Here is a 10,809-nt window from a genome sequence, read left to right on the forward strand (position 1 = left end):
GAACAAACAGGACACTCCATTCTTCTCAAAATTCTGGGTGGCAGAGAGTTCATGGTAATATGATTTTTTACACTGTGGCATTTGTGTGTCTGCAAATAAGAAAACCAGGAATGTGAAATTGGTCACTTATTTATTATAGCGCTTACATTCGTGATGATACTTTTTGAATTTATGGTTCATATTAGTCCATTTTCTGTTGCTTATAACAGAATACCTGAAGCTGGGTAATTTCTAAAGAAACAAAATTTATTTCTCACAGTTCTGTAGGCCGGGAAGTCCAAGGTGGAGGTCACATCTGGTAAAGGCCTTCTGCTTGGCAGAGACTTTTCCCGTGGCAACAGAGGGTGTCACCTGTCGAGGGGTGAGCAACAAAGTGCCTGGGCACGTTCATGCGCTCTCCTTATAAAGCCCCCGTCCGCCCTGGGATAACCCATTAACCCATTTACCCATGAATACATGAATGGGTTAATCTATGTCCTCATGGTCTAATCCCCTCTTGAAGACCTCACCTTTCCAGTACTGTACTGGGGATTAAGTTCCAACATGAGCCTCGGAGGGGACAAACATCCAACTCAGCATGGTTTAATGACCAAAAAGTCATATTTTAATGAATATACCTTATGTTTTCTCTTAAAGCTTGCCACAATGAGAACATTTGTCTTCTCTCCGTATAGTACATTTCTATGCTGCAGTTCAAAGTGCTCCTTCCATCTCTTCTGGGTGGGCAGGGGTCCCACAGCCAAAGGACAGAAGCAAAAGCAGCCCCTGCTGGCCCTGATCGGATGACAGGAGCCACCTGACTTCACGAGACAGCTGTTTACTGAGCATCGGTCACGGGTACGGCACTGCGAGTGGTTCAGAGGACAACTCGAGGTCTCTGCAGTCCCAGTGCTTATTCCTAATAGAGTTGGGGAGATAAGACATGCAAGTGAAGAGTCACAGCCAAAAGCCAGTACAACAGGAGGAAGGCAACAAAGAGCCTCAGAAGGCACCGAGTGATTGAGTATCAAGTAACCGCTACATACATACGCGCACGTTGCGAAGTCCTGGGGCCCTGAGAAAGACAGCGCGGCAGTGCCTCGATGAAGGAACACTTTGTGCAAGAAGAGGGAATAGGATATAGGGGGAGGGGGCCTGGGTGCAGGTGGGAGCACTGTGTGAGCAAAGACGGGTGCAGGAGCAGGTGGGCACGTGGCGGGGGCAGGGGGCACGCACGGGCAAGGCCTGGGCGCAGCAGTGAGAAGAAAAGGGGGGGTGGCAGGAGCTGGACAGGAGGGTCCTGTTTGCAAGAAACACAGACTGCGGGGTCTGGTTTTCACCTGGTGACTGGTGATGAGCCTCTGAAGGTGTCTTCGTAGAGAGAAATGATAAAGCACGTGATACTCTTAAGGCTGCCGGACTGTCAACCACAAGTTGTTCACGTTATTTTGTGGAATGACGCGAGTGGCGTGCTGCATTTCACTCTGAAGTTTCGTTTCTTACGGCTGTTGAAATTCAGAGTTATCATAACAGTAACAGGCCGCTCCAGCGAGCACCGCAGAGGAGGCCGCGCTTTGCTGCCTCTGGCGCGGGGACGAGCGGTGCTTGGTGGACTCGCCTTGGGCAGGTGCGCAGCCCCCGTTCCTGGCTGTGACAAGGCAGTGAGAGCACCTGTCACACGGAGCTGCAGAACGAGGATGGCCTGAGCTCGCACTCAGAAAGTCCTCAGGGCAGTGCTGGCACACGGCGAACCCTGCACGCTGATGTGACCGAGGAACACTTCACACTCAGCACTTCAGCACTTCTGGTCACGCTCCCTCCGAGCAGGACGGCCCGACACAAACACTGGAGGCCGCAGGCCTTCCCCGTTTCCTGAGTTTTCTCTCAAAAATAGTTTTTCTATGCTGATTGTTCGAATCTTGTTTTCTTCTAGAAACAGTGTCTTTAAATGAGGCAGCATCATGGGGTAGCCCCCAACGCCACCTCAGAATGGAGCAGTAGCACCAGAGGGACTTCAGAGTGCCAGGGCTGCCACTCCTGTGGGTGGGAGGTGGACACAGTGGGACCTCAGGCCACACAGCCGATTACTTGCTCAGAGACGGAGGGTGAAACCCCAGAATTCTCCCCAGTTCCTTCCTTCCTACTCTGCCAACGTGTGACGTGGCTGAGTAGCCATATGCTTGTCATGGCTAGAGAAGGTATCATTTCCATAGAATGTAGGTAATTAAAACCAAGTGAACCAAGGAGACTGTTGGTAGTTGTTCAGTGAAGTGTTCTATAAATGTCGGTCAGGCTGAGGCAGTTAACGACATTCTTCCAATATTCTGAATCCTTACTGATACTCATGTCTGCCTGTTCTATTAATTACATAGTGAAACATTAAAATCTCCAATTATATTCCAATTGAGTTATTTCTCCTTTTAGTTCTGTCAATTTTTGCCTCAAACATTTGCAAGTTATGTTCTTATACACACTTCAGATTCTTACATTTTACTGAGGAGTTGACACTTTTTAGCATTACGGACTCTTGTGATAGTTCTTAACGTGTAGCCTCCTTGTCTGATGTTAATACGAGGGTACTTCACAAAGTTCGTGGAAAGATCTGTATTATCTTTTAATTCTTTTTTTAATGAACTTTGTGAAGTACCCTCAGCCAACCTGCTTTCTTATGATCAATGTTTGGACAATGTATCTTTTTCTATCCTGTACTTTCATCTTGTCCTGATTTCTTGATTTGTAAACTCACAACTTAGGTGGGATTTTGGGGTTTTTTTACTCAGTCTAAAGTCTCTGTCTTTTAATTGTGGTGTTTGTACGTTTACACTTAATGTAACAATGGTCATAGTTGAGTTTAAAACCACCTCCTCACTAACTGTTTTGTTTTTCTTCCATCTGCCACCTTCTGGATCCTTCACATATTTTTTATTATTCCATTTTATCTCCTCTATTGTATTTTCTTTTAAAGATTTTATTTTAGGGCCAGCCCCGTGGCACGCTCGGGAGAGTGTGGCACTGGGAGCACAGCGATGCTCCCGCCACGGGTTCGGATCCTATATAGGAATGGCTGGTGCACTCACTGGCTGAGCGCGGTGCAGGCGACACCACACCAAGTGTTGCGATCCCCTTACTGGTCACAAAAAAGACAAAAAAAATAATAATAAAGATTTTATTTTACTTTGTCGATATACAATGTGGTTGATTATTGTGGCCCATTACCGAAACCTCCCTCCCTCCCCCCTCTCCTCCCTCCCTCCCAACAATGTCCTTTCTGTATGCTTGTCATATCAACTTCAAGGAATAGCAATTGTTATGTTGTGTGTGTGTGTGTGTGTATACACATACACACATTTAGTTGTCAATCTAGAAACTATATATGTATGTATCCTTCACTTACCACAGCTGACCTTGAAATGATATTATACCACTTCATCAACCACAAAAGAACATTAAAACAGTGAAATAACATTTACTCCCCTCCTACCCTTTGTTCTTTATTTGGTCATATTTTTTTGTTTCTGCAGGCTGTGCTGTCCAATATGGTAGCCAGCACTCACATGTGGCTATTTAAATATAAAGTTGAATTAATTTTAATTAAACACATGTAAGAATTTGGTTACTCAAACACACTAGCCACGTTTGAAGTGCACAAGAGCCCCATGAGGGTAGAGGCCTCTGCACTTGACAGGAGCTGTCATTAAAGAACATTTCCATTATTGCAGAACATTGTACTGGACAGTGCTGCTCTAAAACCCACAATCCATTATTTTAAAATTTTCTGTAAGCATTCATTCAATAATCATTTGAATAAACTATTTTAAATGGCTCTTCTAGTTACCCACAGAGCCATCTTCTCATGTGTTCACTCCTTAGTGTGGGACAGGATTCCATTTGAGATTATTTTCCTCTGGTCTGAGGAATTTCCTTTAGTATTTTTTTGAAGTCTGGGTCTTCTGGTAACATCTTTTCAGCTTTTGTTTATCTGGAAACATCTTTCATTACCCTTAGTGTTTTTTTTTTTTTTTGTCCTTTTTGAGACCGGCTGCACCGTGCTCAGCCAGTGAGCGCTGTGAGCGCACCGGTCATCCCTATATAGGATCCGAACCTGCGGCGGGAGCGCTGCTGCACTCCCAGCGCCGCACTATCCTGAGTGTGTCACGGGCTCGGCCCATTACCCTTAGTTTTTTAAAGATATTTTTATTAGACATTGAGTTCTGGTCTCAATGATTTTTGTTTGTTTTCCTTTGAGATTTTTTTTTTTTTTTTGTCTTTTTTCGTGTCCGGCAACGGATCGCAACCCTCAGTGTCGCGCCTGTACCGGACCGGGACCGGCAACGGGATCGCAACCCTAGGTGTTGCTCCCGCACCTCGCTCAGCCAGTGAGCGGCAGGTCTGTATGTGGGATCCGAACCCTCGGCGGGAGCGCCACCGCGCTCCCAAGCAGCGCACTGTAGCAGTGCACCACCGGGCCGGCCCATCCTTTGAGTATTTTACAGGCGTCCTTTCTTTGACTTCTGGCTTCACTGCTACTGATGATAAGTCAGCTCTCATTCTTACTGATGTTTTTCTGAACTTAATGTATCTTTTACTACCTGTCTCCTTTTAGGTCTTTTCTCTTTATAATTGGTTTTCAGCAGCTGGACTATGATATACCTCCATATGTTTTTCTGTGAATTTTTCTTCTTTGGTGTCTGTTGAACTGTTTGGATGGATGGGTTGGTGTATTTTCATCAATTGGTAAACTTCTTACATATTATCTCTTTAAACATTTCTTCTGGGCCGGCCCAGTGGTGCACTCGGTAGAGTGCGGCGCTTGGGAGTGCGGTGGCGCTCCCGCCGAGGGTTCAGATCCCATATAGAGACCGGTCCGCTTACTGGTTGAGCGTGGTGCGGGCGTGACACCGAGGGTTGCGATCCCATTACCGGTCATGAAAAAAGACAAAAAGGGGAAAAAAAAAAAAAACATTTCTTCTGCTCCCTTTTCTTTCTCTCCTCCTTTTGGGAGTCCAATTTTTATGTGCATTTGACCATTTGATCTTGTCCCACAGGTCTCTAATATTCTTTTCTGATTTTTTCATTTTTCTACTTTTTTCTCTCTGCATTTTGATTCAGATTATTTCTACTCATGTGATTTTGAGTTGAAAAATCCTCTCTTCAGCTGTATCTAGTCTGGTGTTCAGCCAATTCAATGAATTCTCCATTTCAGATATTTTAGTTTTTCCTTTACTCTACACTAATGTAAAGCTTACTAGTGTGTGGCCCTTAATCCTAGTGCTTTCTGGAGTCTGAACTGAGCACCTGGGTTGCACCAAGGTCTTTTCTATTTGCTATAACACCTCCCAGTCCTGTGAGACCTCTGCAGTCTCTTTTCAGCTCTCATGTAACACCTGTGACCAGAAGAGTTTCAAAGAACAGAGTTAGGCTGCTATAACAAAATTTCCTCTATCTCTATTTATTCATACTATGCAGTTATGAAAAAATAGGTATAATACTTTTTAAGCCAGTCAAATTTAGCAGTGGGGGTTATATGCCAACTTTAGTGACACTAATGTTAATAAGTTCTGATAACCCACAAAGACTGGAACAGCCTAGGATAATACTGATTCTGTACACTCATGACAGCAACCAGTAATTCTCATCAGTGGATACATGAACTAACTGTCAGGGGAAAAAAAGGCCCCAGACATGTTATTAAAAGATAGATTTCCAATATAATTCAACTTTTTAGTCTTAATCAAAATTTACATGTATTTAGGTTGCTTTGGTTAATTATGCACTAATAATTGTAATACCAACTCAGTCTAGGAGAAACATTTTTAACATGAGATTACGTTCACAGAAATTTACAAATTGAGGGCCGGCCTGGTGGCGCATCAGCCAATTCAATGAATTCTCCATTTCAGATATTTTAGTTTTTCCTTTACTCTACACTAATGTAAAGCTTACTAGTGTGTGGCCCTTAATCCTAGTGCTTTCTGGAGTCTGAACTGAGCACCTGGGTTGCACCAAGGTCTTTTCTATTTGCTATAACACCTCCCAGTCCTGTGAGACCTCTGCAGTCTCTTTTCAGCTCTCATGTAACACCTGTGACCAGAAGAGTTTCAAAGAACAGAGTTAGGCTGCTATAACAAAATTTCCTCTATCTCTATTTATTCATACTATGCAGTTATGAAAAAATAGGTATAATACTTTTTAAGCCAGTCAAATTTAGCAGTGGGGGTTATATGCCAACTTTAGTGACACTAATGTTAATAAGTTCTGATAACCCACAAAGACTGGAACAGCCTAGGATAATACTGATTCTGTACACTCATGACAGCAACCAGTAATTCTCATCAGTGGATACATGAACTAACTGTCAGGGGAAAAAAAGGCCCCAGACATGTTATTAAAAGATAGATTTCCAATATAATTCAACTTTTTAGTCTTAATCAAAATTTACATGTATTTAGGTTGCTTTGGTTAATTATGCACTAATAATTGTAATACCAACTCAGTCTAGGAGAAACATTTTTAACATGAGATTACGTTCACAGAAATTTACAAATTGAGGGCCGGCCTGGTGGCGCACTGGTACGGGCGTGACACCGAGGGTTGCGATCCCGTTACTGGTCAGTAAAAAAGACAAAAAGGAAAAAAAAAAGAAATTTACAAATTGAAAGTATGTATGTGTGTGTATATATGTATTTTACAAATCTATATCTGTATCTAATCTATACCTCCAGGGATAAATAATAGGTCATCAATAAATTATGTTCAAACATAATATTTAGTGTGTTTAGAATAAAAATTTGTGGGGGAACTTGAATGGAAGTGAGTTCAGGAGAAAAGGATGTGAAGTAAAACTGTCTGCTGACCAAGAGACTTTGTGTTTGTAAAGCACGTGACAGTGAGTTTCAGATCAGGATGGTGTTCAGGGTTCATTGGACACACTTAAGGAATGATGTCATGGTTTCATTTTAAAAGTAAGTGTTTACAATATTTTGGAAATTACATCCATTGCCACTATGTAAACATGATAGAAATTTTTGCTACTATCTTAAATGTTGGGCTATAGATTTTCACAGTATTAGTTTATTGAGTGCTTATGCAAAACGCTCTGAGGGACATAGTGGGTCTCTCTGTTTTCAGTTTTGTCCCCTAAAATTCACACAGAAAACAGGTTGATCATTTTAGATCCCACATATTTGTGTGCGTGTGTGTGTGTGTGTTTTGGGCAGCCGGCTGGGACAGGGATCCAAATCCTTGACCTTGGTGTTATAACTCTACGCTCTAACCAGCTGAGCTGACTACGCAGCCCTGGTTGATAATTTTAAAAGTTAAATCCGCAGAGCCACTGCTGCCACCGCGACCAGCGCACCCACCTCTCCCCGGACACAGGGCCTGCTGTCCACATCTCTTCCCTGAGCTACGTGCCGGGACATAGCGCTGCCAGCAAGGCCTAGCATCCTCCACCAGGGCCTGGGCTTGGGGACCCTACCTCTCAGGAGAAGAGACCTGGGGCTCAAGCACCATGGGGGTGTGGGCAAGCAGCTGCCCGAGTACAAGGCAGTGGTGGTGGGCATGAGTGGCGTGGGCAAGAGTGCACTGACCATCCAGCTGGACTACCAGTGCCCCGTGGAGGACCACAACCCACCATCCAAGATGCCCACTGGAAGGAGATGGCCCTGGGCCGTGGAGGCTGCATTCTGAACCTGCTGGACGCAGCAGGGCAGGCCGTGCACAGGGCCCTGCATGGCAGAGCTTGGCTGCTGGCGATGGTATGCTGAGTGTTTTCACTCTCCGTGACCCCTTGTCTCTGGCCCCCCTGCAGCAGATGCAGGCCACCTGGAGCCCTCACCTCACCCAGCTCCTCGCCCTCGTGGGCAACAAGTATGACCTTGTGACCAATGCTGGAGATGCTCGTGCGCTGCCAGCCCACACCCAGAGCGGGTGGCCCCTTCATGGAGACCTCAGCCAAGAGCCAGCAAGGTTGTGGAGGCCTTTTCCTTGCTCATCCATGAGATCCCGAGGGTCTGGGAGGCCATGGCAAAGGAGGCCACGGCAAGGCCAGGTGGGGAGAGGGCCTGACACCAGAAGACCGTGTGCCACTGTGGCTGTTCTGTGGCATAAAGGTCTTGGTCAAGAAAAGTGTACCCTTCCCCAGGCCACGGTGATGGTCCCCTTGATGTTGAGACCCTAGCAGCAACTGGCCAGCTACGAGGAACGCCACTGGTGTACTGGGGACAGTTGACACCCCTCTTGTTTTCATTTGGTCAAAGGCTTTTTGGTAAATGGGGGTGTCTGGTGTTGGTCGTGTTAATGTCACAGTGAGAGATTTTGCACAAAATTAAATAATTGATGTTCTCAGGTTTCAAATAAATAAAAGTTAAATTGTATCGTGTTACTTTTGTGCTCCAAATGCCTCGTGGCCTCCCAGTCACTTCGCACGATGCCTAGTGGTGTGGAAAGCCCGTGGGACACTGCCGGCCTTTTCTCCTCCCCGGTGCCTGTCACACCAAGCACATTGCTGCCGCAGGGCCTGGCCCTCCCGCGCCCTCCGCCTGCAGAGATCTTCCCCGGAGGCCTCTGTGCCCCCCGCTCACGTCCTTCTGGCCTTGGTGCAGATGTCCCCTCCTGCTCTGGCCTTCTCGCCCATGTCTTGGCCCCACATGGCTCTCTATGGCACGTGCTGCTCCTTGTCTGTGCTGTGTATTCATTTACTTGTGTGTTGTGGGCCCCAGCCAGGCTGTAGGCACCGGAAGGCGGGGGCCCCTCGGCCAGGCTCCCTGCCGTCTCCTGCACCGTGTCCAGAACATAGCAGGTGCTCAGCACACGTCTCCCGGATAAAGGCACAACCCTATGGAAACCCCGTCTGGGGGCATCTCTTCCGCACCTACACCCTCTGTCCTGTGAGGTCCAGATGGGCCATGCGTGCTACTCGTCCGTTCACACATGGTGCTTGCACACTAATGGGACGCAGCTGCCACCTTGCCCGCTGCCTTCTGAGCCTGCCCATGCCTCGGATTCGGTGGTGCTCACTGGGCACTGGGGCGGGTGCAAGGCCCGGCTCAAGCCCTGCCTCCTTCCTGGGCCCTGTGGAGGGTCCCCGCGCGAAGGGGGCCTTTCCTGTCGGACGGTGGGTCCACGCTGTTTCCACTCGCACACGGTCTACACCGCCCACCTTTGTGTGAAGCCGCCTTGTACTGAGGACGTCATTGAGTCACTTCAGCGGACACCGCAAGCCGTCCCTCTTTAGAGCCCCGCGACGGGGTCCTTGTGTGTGGCGGGCACTCGATTTCTATGACAACGTGTGAAAAGAACAGAAACACTCCGGCTGCCTCGTGTACACTGGTTAGCAGCGGACAGCGTCAATGACTTTATCGCCACGAAGCTTCTGAAACGCAGGTAGCGTGATGCATGTTCTAGACTGTGTGCACCGAGCTCAAAGCCGGGGCCAAACCTCCTCCCGGCGGACAGCCCCAGCAAGCAGGGCCGTAGCAGGACACGCGCGCCAGTGACGTTGTCAGCTGTGATTTGGAAACATCTGCTATACTCGATCGGACGCTCTTTCCTCCAATTGCCTGTGCTTTGCTTCGAAATGAGGCACTGCCCTATTTATCGTTTCCATACTTACCTCAACACCACCTAAAATCTCTCTAATGTAGATATGAACGTTTAACGGTGGGACAGCCGGCCGTACTTACGGTTCAAGGCCGTTGGAGCCCTCAGGAATCTGTGATCTAATCGTAAACACACGAGGCAAGTAAGACGTGTGATTCAGAGGGGCACGTTAGCTCCCATGTTCCATAACACTGACTTTAGAGTCAGTTTTTACACACGGAACAACTAAAAACGCATGAACTCGGCTAGATGCCGCCCGCCTGGGGCCTGCATCCAGCAGCTCTGGCGCAGACCGTCCACCTGGCCCTGCCGTCGGTCTGTCCACTCACCGACCTCCGTCTGGACTTCCACTGTACGTCTGTTCTCCAATGACTCTTCAGTGTTTAACAACCAGCGAGCAGCGGCACACTGGGGCGTGCGATATGCGCCACAGGGGCTTCTCTCCACCCACACTGCAGGGCCACCGTGCTGGACGCAGGGGGACAATTCTCTACGGTCCCTGCTGTCCCCTCGCAGACACTGCGCAGTGCAGTTTACTGCCATTGAAGTTCTGTGAAGACACCCTGGAGCCCAAGCTACCCTTCCTGGGACTGACACGGGCCCCCCGCCCAGTCCCTCCCGGTTGATGAGGTGTCTAACTGTCCTGGTCCTGGCCACCGACAGCGGTCACAGGGCTGCCAGACGCACTAGCAGAGGGCTTCTGCTGGTGTCTGAGGACACCGTGGCCCCGCTGTCCTGCTCTTCATCACCGGCAGCGTAGCCAAAGGTTTCCAGGTCACTGCGGGTTTTCGTTTCTAGTGGAAGAAGTGTCATTGACTAGTAAACGTCTTGATTTGGTGTGTGGGGAGATGTCATCATTGTTTTGTTGACTGTGGTAAAATACGCATAATGTTTTAACCGTTAGTATCAGCTTTCTTAAGGTGTTCACTACTAGTTAGTAAGAGGTCGTTGTAGGGTAAGCTTTAAAATTGTGTGCTGATGACAGTGAAGTCGCAGTGCTCCAGAGCTTCGGGCTATCTTGCACGGCGGTTTTGACGCAGTGATGTGACCTGCTGGCCGAGAAAGAGGGACCCACCTGGACTGCATGGGCCCCAGTGTCGGGGGACTGGGGCTGAGGGGGCCCCCAGTGTCGGGGGACCCGGGCTGCGTGGGCCCCAGTGTTGGGGGACCCCAGTGTCGGGGGACTCGGGCCGCGTGGGCCTCAGTGTCGGGGGACTCGGGCTGCGTGGA

General features: G+C 48.0%; 1 pseudogene; it reads left to right on the forward strand.

The window, feature by feature from the left end:
* Positions 1-8,088, forward strand: part of LOC103604970 — a 17,082-nt pseudogene extending 8,994 nt beyond the window's left edge.
* Positions 8,089-10,809: the final 2,721 nt, after the last annotated feature.

Source organism: Galeopterus variegatus, unplaced genomic scaffold, assembly GCF_000696425.1.
Source record: "Galeopterus variegatus unplaced genomic scaffold, G_variegatus-3.0.2 Scaffold5509, whole genome shotgun sequence".
Lineage (NCBI taxonomy): Eukaryota > Metazoa > Chordata > Mammalia > Dermoptera > Cynocephalidae > Galeopterus > Galeopterus variegatus.